This window comes from Topomyia yanbarensis, chromosome 3 (assembly GCF_030247195.1).
Source record: "Topomyia yanbarensis strain Yona2022 chromosome 3, ASM3024719v1, whole genome shotgun sequence".
Lineage (NCBI taxonomy): Eukaryota > Metazoa > Arthropoda > Insecta > Diptera > Culicidae > Topomyia > Topomyia yanbarensis.
In genome coordinates, this window is record NC_080672.1 from 258,619,554 (window position 1) to 258,634,310 (window position 14,757).

The following is a 14,757-nucleotide window of genomic DNA, read 5'->3' on the forward strand; positions in this document are numbered from 1 at the left end:
GCTGAGCATAGTTCATTCGATTTGTTGGCAATGTTTTCGTTCTGTCTCTTTCACTAACGCGAACCGGACGATCCGGTGTGTGATTCACCGACGACGACAGCAGCACCAGCACCAGGCAGCAGGCAGCAGGCAGCAGGTTCACCACATTCGGTTGGCCCACTGCAAGTGTTCATTCGCACGCGCTGCTGTGATGCTTCTTGGGAGCAAGTGCTCCGATCCATCGAGTCAGTTTGCTTCGTTACAGCGTGCCAATCGGAATGGTTTCTTTAAGCTGCACGGACGAATCGGAAAAGGTCGAGTGATATTTCTGAGAGATCGATTCTCCGTGTGTCCGAGAACTTAAGCGTGTAGAGTATGTGGTTTTGCGTGTCCCCCTCGAACCGAATAGTGTGTATCGATTTATTCATCAAAATAATATCTCCATCAGACGGCATTTAAGAATCAGCCGGTAGTGAAGAAGAGGGCTAGTCAGTGTATCTGCGTGACCGTTGCGAGAGATTAGTTTAATTCCGCTCGCTGGCCTGACCAAGTGATGAGGCGGTTCGTTTCGTCCGGATAGTTTTTTTTCTCTACGTGGTTTTCGATCTGTTTTTCGTCTTTAGTAGCCGCGGCCGGTTCTACATGTGTTGTGATGTTTGAAAAAATGTGATTTCTATAATTCGGCGAACGACAGCTGAGTATGTTAAATCAATTAGAGGCAGAAATTCCGCGTGCGGCGATGAAGATTAGCGAAGGAGAAGAGACATCAGCTTGAAGAGTGCGTGTGATGTGTGGCGGGTGTATTTGTGTTCCGAAGGAACAGAAACGCGGCACATAGTTTTGCTTATGATTGATGAGTGAGTCGTGAGCGCTGTTTGTTTACAAAATTATTCACTCCGTGCGACAGAGTGCGAACAGCGAATACGACTAACAACCTCCGTTTGCAGAGTATTAGTAGCAGTCACGGTTGACGATGATGAAGCGTGAAAAATAACGTGCATAATATTTTGTTGCCGTTGGTGGGAGAGGTATCCCTTGCGTACAATTCCGGTCAGTTTTTTGTGCGCGAAATATAAACTGTCGTTCACCCCACCAATGCACCGTGCTGAAAAGAGAACGGGCAAACAAATCATAATATTTGTTACTTATTGTTGTGCCAACAATCTCTTAATTAATTAAATAACAATAACCGTTTAGTGGCTATAACCGAAGCGGAGGAATCAAATACAAACACTAACAGCAAGTTTAAAGGCTGGTGCCAGTCGGCGGGGCAACATACGCACAGATCGGTATTCATTACGCGTGTGTGATACACAGCAGCCGCCGCGCCGTCGATCGTGTGAGCTGAGGAACGTGCGGTTTTCTTCGGTTCCTTCAAGGGTTGCGCTCGTGGCGGACAGTGTTGCTAGCTGGGAACGGTCGCGATCTTGTGCTAGTCAGCTTAGCTCAAACGGGTAATGCAGAAAACTATTCAATTCATGTGATCAGTTTTTTATCTTTTTATTTAATTTAATTTATCTGGCTGTAAGAAACAGGTGTCTGTGTGTGTTAGGTATTTTAACCCATTCATGCCCATGTTGTTTGTGAACAACAACGTTTTTAAACAGCTGTAACTTTTGATTGTGGCGAGAACTGCTCACAAAAATATTTAAGGCTCATTAATGTGATTATTGCCTTCAATTTGAGTATTAACAGTTGCAAGGATCAGCTCTAGAACTGAAGTTATTGCAATTAGTCTGATTGGTTTCCGATGGAGCAGTGCTACCAGGGATAGTTTACGACGGAAAAAGATTTTTTCATATGTCTTTGTTATGGTGCAATATTATTGAAAACTGACAATACTTATCAATTTAGACTGTCGTTGGCTACGTTTTCCACGTAATTAGACTATTGTAATTATTATAGGACAATTGTATTGAGCATTAGAAGGTAAAAATTGACCAGGTTCTAGCACTGCCATGGAAGCACCTATCTTTATGAAAATAGGCTTTTCATGTTTCTTGATCTCAACGTTTTCAAGGAAAAATAGTTTTGAAACCCTGCATGCATTAGAAAAAAGTTGGGCATGAAAGGGTTAAGTTGTACTTATACTACAATGAAATTATAGTTTATATTAGTATTCCTTCATAACAAGAAATTCTCGTTTAAAAGACAAACACGGACACTTTGTGTAAGATTAACAGACTACTCTGATTAATTTATTGATTTATACAAATTTCAACAGCTTCGGTTCACAAAAAGGAAGAAAAAGATTTGTCCCGATGTTGTCAAAGTTCTCATTTTTGCAGCTTAAAATACACCAAGGGCCTAATATGAACTTATCTGTAAAACATAAAAATGATTTTGCAATAGCCGCTCTTTATAAGCAACTAGCTAATACCCATCGCGCGTTGCTGTGACTTTCAACGAAATGGGAGGAAAACACAATTTGTTCCGAAGCGCCATCTGGCGGGCAGATAATCCCCAACCAATAGCACACAAACACGATCCATAACAAATGCCTACTATGTATAAATTTTTACGGCAATCGGTTAAGCCGTTTTGGAGTCCATAAATCATATACATACAAACTGACTTTTATATATATAGACTAGCTAATACCCATCGCGCGTTGCTGCGACTTAATACGAAAAAAAACGAAATACGAGGAAAACACAATTTGTTCCGAAGCGCCATCTGGCGGGCAGATAATCTCCAACTAATAGCACACAAACACGCCCCATACCAAATACCTACTGTGTGCAAATTTTACGGAAATCGGTTAAGCCGTTTGGGAGTCTATAAATCATATATATACAAACTTTGACTTTTATATATATATAGATAGATAGATAGATAGATAGATAGATAGATAAATAGATAGATAGATAGATAGATAGATTTTAGGGCCATGTTCATTAAAATGACTTACATGTTATTACGATGCTACTAATTTCAAAATAAAGTCAGTAACTACTTTCGCCGTCAATGTGCAGTGATCCAAAATTCCCTTTTAGAAGAAATTGTAACTTTTTTTTTAAACTAAACAATTTAGTCTTATTATGTCTTGGTAGAAGTTTTCGTAATCGCCGAGACTCTTCTATTCGTTTCAAACAAGAGTGTGTGAATTGTGTTCCAATTTTATCTTGATTTGAAATACGATGTGTTCCTGAGCAAACATCCTGTTTTAGCTGCTAAGGACCTGTGAAGTCGAAAGTTGGTTTGGCTTAACAAGTAAATGCAATTAAGTACTATGCTTTATTTCTCTCTCTCCCCACAGTGCTTAATTGCATTGGCTTGCTAAACGAAACCTAGTTTCGACTGCACGGGTTCTCATCAGCATAAACAGAACGCTTGACAAGATGTTTGCTTAGGAACACAAATCGTGTCTCCGTCTTTGGAGCTAGCGTCAATCTGGCGCTAGATTCGATTCCCAACCCCGCAGATAGAGTTAGAATTTTCTCAAAAAGAGATTTCTCTAACCCGAAAAGAGGCGAATGACTAAGGTTAAAACCTCTATAATCAACAAAAGGAACTCAAATAATTACATTACATTGGCAGGTTAATTTTATGTAATCTGTATTCTATTATTGAATAATTTGATTACTATGTCATATTTTTCAAAACAATTTGAGTTATAATGTTTTTTGCGTATATTTTATTTTTCAGTTTGATCGCCCGCTACGATTCCTTATAAACATTTTCTTAAACGTATATTCACTTGTTATATTTGTGTTGAACCAACGAGCGAGATCTATTTTTATTCATTCCGGAACAGCTGAAAAATAGAAAATCGACTGAAAATGACAATGGCTAATTTTTTGGTGACGAAGGTCCCAGAAATCGATCTTTTTGGGTATAAATCACGTATTTGAGAGTGAAAATCTCATTTTATCAGACCCCGATATGAAATTGATAATTGGAAATTGATGGGCTGTAGCAGATAAATCAAGTTGAATTCTAGTAATTCGAGAGGATTTACTAGAGCATATTTTTCTTATCTTTTTTTGGATTTTTTTTAAATTTTGCTCTGTAGAGTCTGACACGGGAAAATTTTAATTAAATAATCAAAAAGGGTTATAAGGCTAGGAACTGAGGAAGAATATTTGAAGAGCTTCGGTTATTAAAAAGAAAGAAAACTATATGTCCCGATTTTGACAATGTCCCCGTTTTATCAGCCTAAAATTCACCAAGGGTTAATAAAACGGGTTTTCATTGCATTGCGTTGTAACGATGATTTTGTCGGATTGCACAGTGACTTCATCATGTTTGGCTCCTGATAATAATAATAAGAGTTGCTTAGGAAGTGGAAAGCAGGAATTCATACCAATCCGACCCATATTAAAACCTCAACAGCGTAATAGCCATCGTTGCCGGCCGCCCCCATCTCCATCGTTCACGGTGGAGGATAAAGGATAAGGTAGACGGGAAGTGTTGATGCTCCACATACTTAACGGAAGGTAGACGACTCATCAGGCTCTTCCATAGATGTCGCGGAGTTGGACGTTTAGAAGGGTATAAGATCTAGGATTCGCTCCAAGCAAGCGATGGGACCAATAAAGCATGGTTTGTCAGGTAGTAGTTTAGTTGGTTTTCCATGATTCGAACACGAATCGATTGAGGAAAATTTCCAGTAAAAAATTGTTATCAAATTTATCTGTGCATTATATTAGCACACTATTGAAAAATCCGAGAATATCTAATAAATTGGGAAAACATATACAATTTTCACAAATTTGCGCAAGACTTTCCCTTACACGCACCTCATCCCGACATTCAAAAGTGTCCTACACAATTCATCGCTTGATATAAAGGGAATGTTTTTGACCGAATTCCTTCATTGCCATGCCTGCTTTGCTGGCAGAACCAGTTGGATTATCGCTATTGTTGCTTGTAGGATAGCTGTTAGATCTTTCTTTTGATCACGAGCTACGGAAGGGGAACGTTTGTGTGCGCTGGAAGGATTTTGTTCGCAGCTTCTAACGACGATGGCGGAACAGAAGCGAGATGGCGAATTGCTGGTTTATGCCGTGCGTATCATCCGTACAGGTTTCATAGGATTCTCGTAACGTATCCCAAAACATAGTTATTAGCAAACCGTCCTTATTAGGACGAATGCATAATGGAATAAGAATTCAATTAGAAAATTCCTTTTATTAACTTGTTTTAAGTGTATGCTTGGTAATTCTGTACCTTTACCAGTGAATCATAATATATGCAAATATTCTTCAAAATAATCTACCAACGCGATAGTTTTTCCAAGCGAAAGCCACATCAAAAAGAATGATCAAAATATTTTTATTTGTCGCACAAAAGTATCCGTCTGCACCAAAAAATTAATAAAAGAGATCGCCTTGTGTTACATAGTGCTCATTTGACATGATCTGCGAAAGAGGAATGTTCGTCTGTATGTATGCAGCAGAAAGAGTATATAATGGAAAAGATTTAAATGCGTTATATGTATCTTATGAAAGTACTGCCTTTCTACAGAAGATGGGATGAATTCAAGTGTCGACATAAACTCCTACTCTCACATAACACATTGAAGAAAAAAACCTCAACTAAAACCATATTAGTATGTATTACACCATGAAAGGTTGATTCGTCCCGAGACCATCATGTGAATCACTAGATTTTAGGAGAAATAAACGGCAACTACGTAGAAAATGTTCCTGATACAAAGGTACAACCGATGATGTTTCGTTCACTGCTGGCATCACTGAGTCCCTCCAAGAAAACGATTCTCGACACAGAGCTACAACATTACTACATTCTGTCACCAATTAAGATATGGGAGCACGAATTCTGTATTCTTATACAAAATTTTCTTCCAAAAAGAAAAACATTGAATTAATCCAATTTGTGCATGAAGGTATAGTACCTAATAAAGAATAAAGTTGCATTTTTATGTTTCAAAAAAATCCGAAATAACTTTCCTTTGTAACGCGATTTTGCTTGGTTGAAATTCATGTTTTTTTTTTATTTTGGCCTAAAAAGTCTTACAAGGGGATTTTCATGGTCGCTGATTCTGATCCTGACATCAGAATCGTAATCAGCGACCCCACAAACTCTCGTAAATCGAATTTTATGCTTATTGTAACAAAATTAGCAAATTTCGTAAAAAAGGGCTGCCATTGTGTAACCGCCATTTTGAATTTTCAAATTCTGTTATCAGAATCGTTATCAGCGACCTCAAAAACCACAAAAGCTATTTTTATGCTAGTGGAGAAGTTTTCCCTGTATCTCAGAATCTTTTATAGACCAACTTAATAATGAACTCCATTTTTGCAAATTTTGACAATTTTTTAAGAAAAACTAACCTACGAAAAATTCTGCAAAAATCCATTATTTAGTTCAGTATTTGAGATACTTGAGAAAAAAATTATATCTCTAGGACTTTTCATTCAGACATAGCCGAGATTTTCGAGTTTCAGTTGTTTATAAATAATAAGTAATTAAGAAATCTACATAATTTTTTGTGCTAGTTGTACTCCTTACATCCCTAAGAGTTGATTAAAAGAAAGAATTTGTATTTATATGCCAACGCTAACTAGAAATCCAATAAAAACTTAGGAGAAGTAGGTGGGACGTATACGTCCCACTACGTCGCAAAGGGCCAGTTTGACGAAAAGCCAAGCCGGTGACTGGCTCAGTCCAGAAAAAGATTTCACATTGTTATCAGCCTCAAAAAGGCATGTGGCCTACCACATAATGAAATAGTGAATACCTCAATTTGACAAGCGAATTGTTAGTTTCAAATATGCCGAAACTTAAACGTGAACACTCCATAGTTTTTAGCCATCAAAACACACTCACCATCAAACGAACAACAATACACACAGTTGTCATCTAGTCGAGATAAAATATTACTCCCAACTTTAGACCGGCTGGCAACACCGTCTGCACCGCAGACTGGTTTAAGTAGTACACACCACCGCGGGGCGCGAATGTGACGCGAAAGTGGTTCTCCGATCGATCTCTGATATATGTGTGCCCCGGACACCCTTCTCTGTCTCGCATAGCTAGACCGCGGTCGCAGCTGTCTGGATATCTGTCTGCAACTTGTGTTGCTCCGTGGGGCGGGTTCGCGAGGCACAATTTCGGTTCTGGTGCTTTCAGTGCGTAAGCTTTTTTTTTTTCTTTTCTTTTCGACAGTCGTCCCCGGTGTGAATGATCGCACATATGATTGCTATAATGAAGAGTGACGTTTATTGACAACTGAAACATATTTTCGTAATTTTGATTGATTTCTCGACACTCGTGGGCCTGCTGTCGTACGATTTGCACATCTCATCGCAAACGTGCTTGATTCTCTTCTAGCATCGAAGATTTGTGGACTTGCGAAATATATGCAAAAAGGTATACTATGAAGCAGACGGCAGCTCTCCACAGAGCTGCTACCGTGATTTTCATAAGACTAGTCAATCCGAAAGGTCGTCCGTCTGAAGCGTAGACAAGGGGGTGCGATATACCGCGAAGGCAACGAAACACAGTTCGAAGTAAGTAGTTTCTAACAGCATGACCACTGACCGCACTTCCTACATAGCTATATGAATGCTAAGTAAACCAAGATCTATGGGCAGCATCTGAGAGATGATGTGGCGGAACCGAACATTAGAGATGCAGACTCGGGCAGAATTTACTGTACACGTCTTAATAATATGCATATGTTCAAATGTTCGTTTGTCGTAATTAGCGCTACCTGCACACGCGTTTCGTATTGAGCTACGATCACACATCGCATCGCATTGAAACGTCGTCAGGTGCATTCAGCTATGGGCAACACAAAGACCACGTTTTCCCTTTCTGCTTTCGGCTGATGGTTATGACGCGATCGCTCCGTGTGTTATTATCCTATAGGTAAAAAGTGAAGGTTGAGAGGGTTTTGCGACATGCCGTAACCTTGCCTGCAGCTGGAGAAATTATCTATCGGTTGGGGACCGTTCAGATGCGGATGATTTTTCTCTTTTTTTCGAAGGCTGTCTTTTGGTTATCAACTTTATAGTGGTGTTTTTGGGGTTGACAAAAAAAACTTGTACGGAATCGCGAATCATTGCCGTATTGCACACCTAGTATTGATACAAAATTGAAAGCAATAATTTATAGCGTATCTGATTAGGAATTAATATTTTAAAAAGCCTCAAGCTTTTCAATTTTCATTGGGTGGAAATTTTCCCTTTTATTGTTTACATTCTTCGTAGCGTTTAATGTTATGGTCACATAATGTTCAATACGGCCTATTTCGTTTGCACGTTCACATTAGCTAAATTTCATTTCATGTTTGTTCTGAGGGATTTTGTCGGTCTCCTGTTGTTGCAAAAAAAAACCAAGCGCTGTGCAGTGGAGACGCCGGAAGGGGAAGGCAGTTTGTTGTGTTAGAGTGGGAGAGCAGAATAACGGAATAGTTCAGATGACGTGTAGTGTATTTTTCGACAAGTACAGCATACGAAAGTGCAGGTCCACAAAGTGTAGGTATGTGAGTGAGATGGACAAAAGTAGCTTGCTGGAATGATTTATGATTTTAGAGTAGATAAAGTGTGATGTTTGATCACGGCCTAGAGGAGCTAAGTATCTAGAAGTATTAACTTCCCTGGCCATCCAACAAAGATCTAGAAACCCCAATCAATATCGCTGCGTAAGCTAAGCCAAACGAGCCTTACCCAACAACCAACGAAGGCTGAACAAGCCTTTGATCCGAGAGAATAAGGACTGTTTAAGCCATTATCCAGTTAAATTGTTTGTTGGGTAATCAGCAAACAGTCAAGGTGAAGTAAGGGGCTACATATATTAGATTATTCCAAGAAATCGATAAATTTATTATTGCTTCATCTGAAAGTAAAACTCCTTAAAAATATTTCTCCAAGTTTTCAGGGATTCCGAACAATAGATCGAATGTCATCGCGTTTCAATTCGCGCCTCGTCTACCACTCGTAGTAGTAGTTTGAAACTTTAAACTCGATTATCTCGAAATGGTTTTAAAGTGGTTTTGCCGTGATCTTGATTGCGGAATATCTATTTAACAGATTTTCTAATTTTATTTTTTTTTATTTTGAAAGTATCTCATTTAATTCATTTTGGTACATATATTTTTATTTTTCGGATAAGAAGTTTGAAAGTCAATTTTTAGATCTCAAGACGTTTATTTTTCGGGAGAAACTTTCCCATGGACAAAAATATTTATTTTAATGAACGAAAACACTAGAAACATATACCACCCTGCGTGAAAAAACACTTAAGGTGTTTTCTATTTTTCCAATAACTACCGGGTTTGTGCCTATTAAAAATGATAGAAAACATAAATTAAAACGACTTCACCCCATCTTTCACTGAAACTCACAGATTGACGATATAATGAAGAAAACAATTAAAAGCAACAGCAGCAAGAGAAGTTTGCCGGAAATAAGTAAGTGAATTCTTGTAGTGATTTCTTGTTTAATCCTATATTTTGGTGGCCTCTCATGCACATGAAATCGAGCAGTGGTCAAAAGTCTACTATCAACGAATGATATAGCTTAGACAGCAACCAGTTCTAGTTAATGACTAACATGTCATTTAAGTTCAGTTCTTTTCTGCAATGTGTGTATGATGCATGATCAGTTTTCTAATGACCTCCAAATTATAATAATACATTTTATAATATTGCAAGTCACAAGCAAATTCGGCTAATTCCTACTAGCTGCGCCAGAACCAATCATACGAACGGAAGTAATAAATACAATGAAAAGCATTCAAAATCTTACTACAAAAGTTGTTTGTTACGGTTTTACGATCCATTTCAACTGCGTCATTTAAACCCATTAAATTAGTTGTCGGAAAAGCATTACGGTTCAATTATGCAAGCAATTGTTTGCTTGCAAATAAAGTACGAGATTTCAACAGCTGGAGGCTCGTTTTGGGATTGCTGATAACTTGCATAACGAGAATTGTTGATAACAGAAGCAATAAATAGCTGTCATCGTCATCATAAGAGCAGAATTCGTTGAAATTCAATTAATTTAGGTCAATTTATTTTCGGGCCCCAAAATAGTGTAAACTGTTTACTGAAAGTAGTTAAACTTGTATAGAAACGTCGTGAACAACATGTCATAAACTGGGAAACAATGTTATTTTTACGGGATTTGGGAGTTTTGTTTCATTACTCGATAACCAGCCTATTAAGTAGAAAAAAATACACCCTTTTATTAATACTTATCTCTAACGCAATAGACGTTGATTTCTTTGCAAATAATGGCGTTCGAATGTTTATTATAGAAATAACTCATTTTTTGGGTTTTTGACGTAAGTGCCAATGCCATATTTAAGACCTTTTTAGGTGGTGCCCAACGGGGAAAACCAATCGAAGTGTTAAGTTAAACGAAAGCAATTATGTGAAAAAAATTCCCCAGAGACAAGATTCGAACCTGCAGCTCTTGGGTCTCTGGTGCAATCTAGCGGTGGATATTAAATACATCACTGCCACCAATGTGATAATTTCGCTACGCTATAGGCACCAGTGAAGCAAACCAGTGTTGTGTTCTATATACAGTGCACAGACAGTTTTGTTTCGTTGCACCCGGCTGCGCAGTAAAATGAGTCTGCCAAAGGAAACAAAAGTTCCCATGCTACGGGATAACACAATTTGATCGACTTTAATAAAACTCGTATTAGACCCACAGTTCAATAAAATTAAACTACTAGTTAGAGTTAAAATGTGGCTTAATCTCGCGGAAGTTACGTACATTCAACTACATTACGTCAAAAACTGTGTTTTGATTACGTTTAGAAGTTTAGCACATGCAGCAAAGTTCATTGCAAAGAACAACATGTAACACGAGGTCGGATTTAATGACATCAAAATCAAGATCCCCGTGAATATGGAAAATAACATGGTGGACGTTCAAATCTATGATCTGGCACCGTGTACTAAAGAAGATTACATCACACGAATTGTATTGCAATATGAAGAAGTGGAATCTATTACGAATGATACATGGAGAATTTTTTTCACCGGTATTCCCAACGGCGTTCGTATTGTGAGGATGCGAGTAACTAAACCAATACCTTCTTACATGATTATTGAATGCAAATCACCGAAGAATGGCGTAATCTATAAGCAAACAACGCTGATCACATATCCCGGGCAGACCCACCACCATGCCAATTCTGTAACCAACTCCCAAACCAACAACTAGTATCACCAATAAAGAAGCAAATACTGATGAAGACGGATTTACAATAGCGACCTGTGAGAACAAGAAAAAAACAAGAACCTCTGACCGTGAACAGCAAGAAAGCAATATCGATGATGACGCGGACGTAAACGATAACGCGAAGGAAAGCAGACTGAATGACCCCCAAACTGCGACGGATAAAGCAACTAATGCCTCACCGGCAAGGAAAGTATCTCAGCAAACTGCGTCGACAAGACCTGGCAAACAGACACTCTTAGTATTTTTTATTTTTACTTATTGTAAAAACTTTAAAGCTCTACGGCTCAGTCTTGCTAACGCATTGAACCGTGTCAAATAAAAAAAAATATTTTCATTATTTGTGATTATATCTAGATGATATCTTCAGTTGCTGCTTTTACGTTTACGAACAACTTTGCTGAAGACACAAAGCATCTATCTGTAGGGTTCAGCACTCGAAGTGTAACCAATTGAAAATGCCATAAATTCAGTTTGGTAAATTATTTTTATTTTCTTTAAAGTGTGTAAGATGTAAAAATAATCATCATAACTCTCCGAGCTCTCGATCGAAGCAGTTCGTTTTCTGGTGCTGTGCATAAAGTGAACAAGAATATATATTGACAGTGAAGGTCAACTATTGTTTGAGGCAGTCTTTGTTCGCCGGTGCCCAGGCTGGTGAAGTGAATACCAGAATTGCCGGACACGCCGCTATATAAGCTAAGTATTATTTTTCTTTCTTTCGTTTCCCTTTCCCCGATCGGTCTACTTTTCCCTTTCCCCTGAATACAAGTTTCATCTCTCGTTTACACCACGTGCTATCCTCGTGCCTAAATGGCCGAGGGCGAAGGAACATTGGATGGGAATGATATTCCCATGGATATACCGGATAAACCCGATATTACTCCCTCCCCTGATTCCCCCAGTCCTCCCCGTATTAAAACATACCCAGCCAGTTCAAATGGACCCTGGGTGGTGTATTTCCGGCCCAACACGAAATCGCCCAATATTCTAGAAATATCACGGGAGCTGACTGCTAACTACCCGGCCGTAGCTCAGATAACACGTGTTCGAGCTAATAAGATACGCGTTATAGTAAATGACCTCGATCAGGCAAACCAGATTGCTCGCAGCGAGCGTTTTACGCAGCAATTCAGAGTGTATGTGCCTTGTAGGGCAGTGGAGATCGATGGAATAGTCGCCGAACCGGGTCTAAAGTGCGAAGACCTGTTGAAGTACGGGGTTGGCTGCTTTAAGGACCCTTCACTTCAAAAGGTGAAGATTCTGGAATGCAAGCAATTGTATTCCGCAAAAACAGAAAATGATAAGACGACTTATTCTCCGTCAGACTCGATTCGGGTGACTTTCTCCGGGTCTGCTCTTCCCAACTATGTCCTCCTGGATAGGGTTCGCTTACCCGTTCGCCTGTTTGTACCGCGGGTAATGAACTGCAGCAATTGCAAGCAACTGGGCCACACAGCCACTTATTGTGGCAATAAAAAACGGTGCGGCAAATGCGAGGGAGAGCATGATGATGACGCTTGCGGTGGAGAAACTGAGAAGTGTATTTACTGCGGGGGCCCTCCGCATGCTCTTAAGTCATGCCCGGTGTACAAGCAGCGCGGGGATAAAATTAAGCGCTCCCTTAAGGATCGCTCGAGGCACTCTTATGCAGAAATGCTAAAGAATGCTTCGCCATCTGTCCCTTCCGAAAATTCCTTTGCTCTTTTGGCTGGCGTTGAGCAAGAATCTGACGACCCACAAGAGGGAACATCATTGGTTAACCCAGGGGAATCCAGGAAGAGGAGAAATCCAACCTCCCCTACATTGCCTCGTAAGGGTGCCAAGGTGTCGTCCACTCAGAGTGCGCCATCTACAACCAATAAATCCAACGGAAGTGATGCACAAAAGCCGAAGCAATTTGCTCCAGGACTTGGAAATATTAATTCTAACAAGGAGTACCCACCACTTCCAGGGACACCAAAAACCCCAAGTGTCCCCGTTTTTCAAACAGATACTCAGTCCAGTAACGGACTAATGAAATTTTCTGACATAGTGGACTTAATTTTCACAGCTTTCAATGTTACTGATCCTCTTAAAAGCCTTCTGATACGTTTTCTTCCTATAGTGCAAACATTTTTGAAGCAGTTGACTACTAAATGGCCCCTCCTTGCAGCGATCGTATCCTTCGATGGCTAAGTCATCGAACGAGGTCACCGATTCGATCACTGTTCTACAGTGGAACAGCAGAAGTATCCTCCCAAAAATCGATTCCTTTAAATTTTTACTAAATAGTTTAAAATGTGATGCTTTCGCATTATGTGAAACTTGGTTAACTTCCGATATAAATCTCAACTTCCACGACTTTAATATAATTCGTCTGGATCGAGAAAACCCCTATGGAGGAGTACTTTTGGGGATCAAAAAGTGCTATTCTTTCAACCGAATTAACCTCCCTTCGACACCAGGCATTGAAATTGTCGCTTGTCAAGTTTTAATCAAAGGTAAAGACCTTTGCATTGCTTCCATCTACATTCCTCCTAGAGCCTCGGTAGGGCACCGAACGCTTTGTAATATCACGGAATCCTTACCGGCACCGCGGCTAGTTCTGGGAGACTTTAACTCGCACGGTACGGTATGGGGCTGTCTTCATGATGATAATAGATCAACATTAATCCAAGATCTTTGCGACAATTTCAACATGACCATCTTAAACACGGGAGAAATGACGCGGATTCCTACACCACCAGCACGCGCAAGCGCGTTGGATTTAGCGCTTTGCTCGACATCGCTACAGTTAGATTGCATGTGGAAGGTGATCCCTGATCCCCACGGTAGCGATCATTTGCCTATCGTGATTTCAATTGCTAACGGTTCAAGACCATCGAAAACAATCAATGCCTCGTATGACCTCACACGGAACATTGATTGGAAGAGTTACGCGACCGCGATATCCGTTAAAATCGAATCCACTCAAGAACTTCCTCCGGAGGAAGAGTACAGGTTTTTGGCTGGCTTGATTCTCGACAGTGCGAATCAAGCTCAGACTAAACCAGTACCCAGCGCGAATACCCATGGACGGTCTCCCACCCTGTGGTGGGATAAAGAGTGCTCAGAGCTGTACGCGGAAAAGTCCACTGCATATAAGGCCTTCCGGGAAGACGGGTTACCCGCTAGCTATCAACAGTACGCGTCGTTAGAAAGGCGAATGAAGAGTCTAATGAAAGCCAAAAAACGCAGTTATTGGCGCCGGTTCGTCGACGGGTTAACGAGAGAAACAGCGATGAGCACTCTTTGGGGTACGGCTCGACGTATGCGTAACCGTAATAGTACCAACGAGAACGTGGAATATTCAAACCGTTGGATATTCGCTTTCGCCAAGAAGATCTGTCCGGACTCTGTCCCGGTACAGAAAACGTGCCGCGCCGCGTCTCCTCACGATACCGCGAACGAAACACCGTTTTCGATGGTGGAGTTTTCACTTGCTCTCTTATCATGCAACAATAACGCCCCAGGGTTAGACAGAATCAAATTCAACTTGCTGAAGAATCTGCCTGACACTGCAAAAAGGCGCTTGCTGAATTTATTTAACAAGTTTCTTGAGGGTAACATTGTCCCTCATGACTGGAGGCAA

At 40.0% G+C, this 14,757-nt stretch overlaps 1 protein-coding gene across 2 annotated transcripts in view; it reads left to right on the forward strand.

Annotated features, from left to right (window-relative positions):
- The first annotated feature begins 238 nt into the window (after positions 1-238).
- Positions 239-14,757, forward strand: part of LOC131693210 (BMP-binding endothelial regulator protein) — a 277,957-nt gene continuing 263,438 nt past the window's right edge. Inside the window, exons 1-2 of one of the 2 annotated variants that reach the window (XM_058980859.1) lie at positions 239-677; positions 7,279-7,457. The gene's annotated coding sequence lies outside the window, so the exon portion shown is untranslated. Of the gene's footprint in view, positions 1,434-7,278; positions 7,458-14,757 lie in introns of both variants that reach the window. The other variant, XM_058980858.1, reaches the window with a different exon arrangement.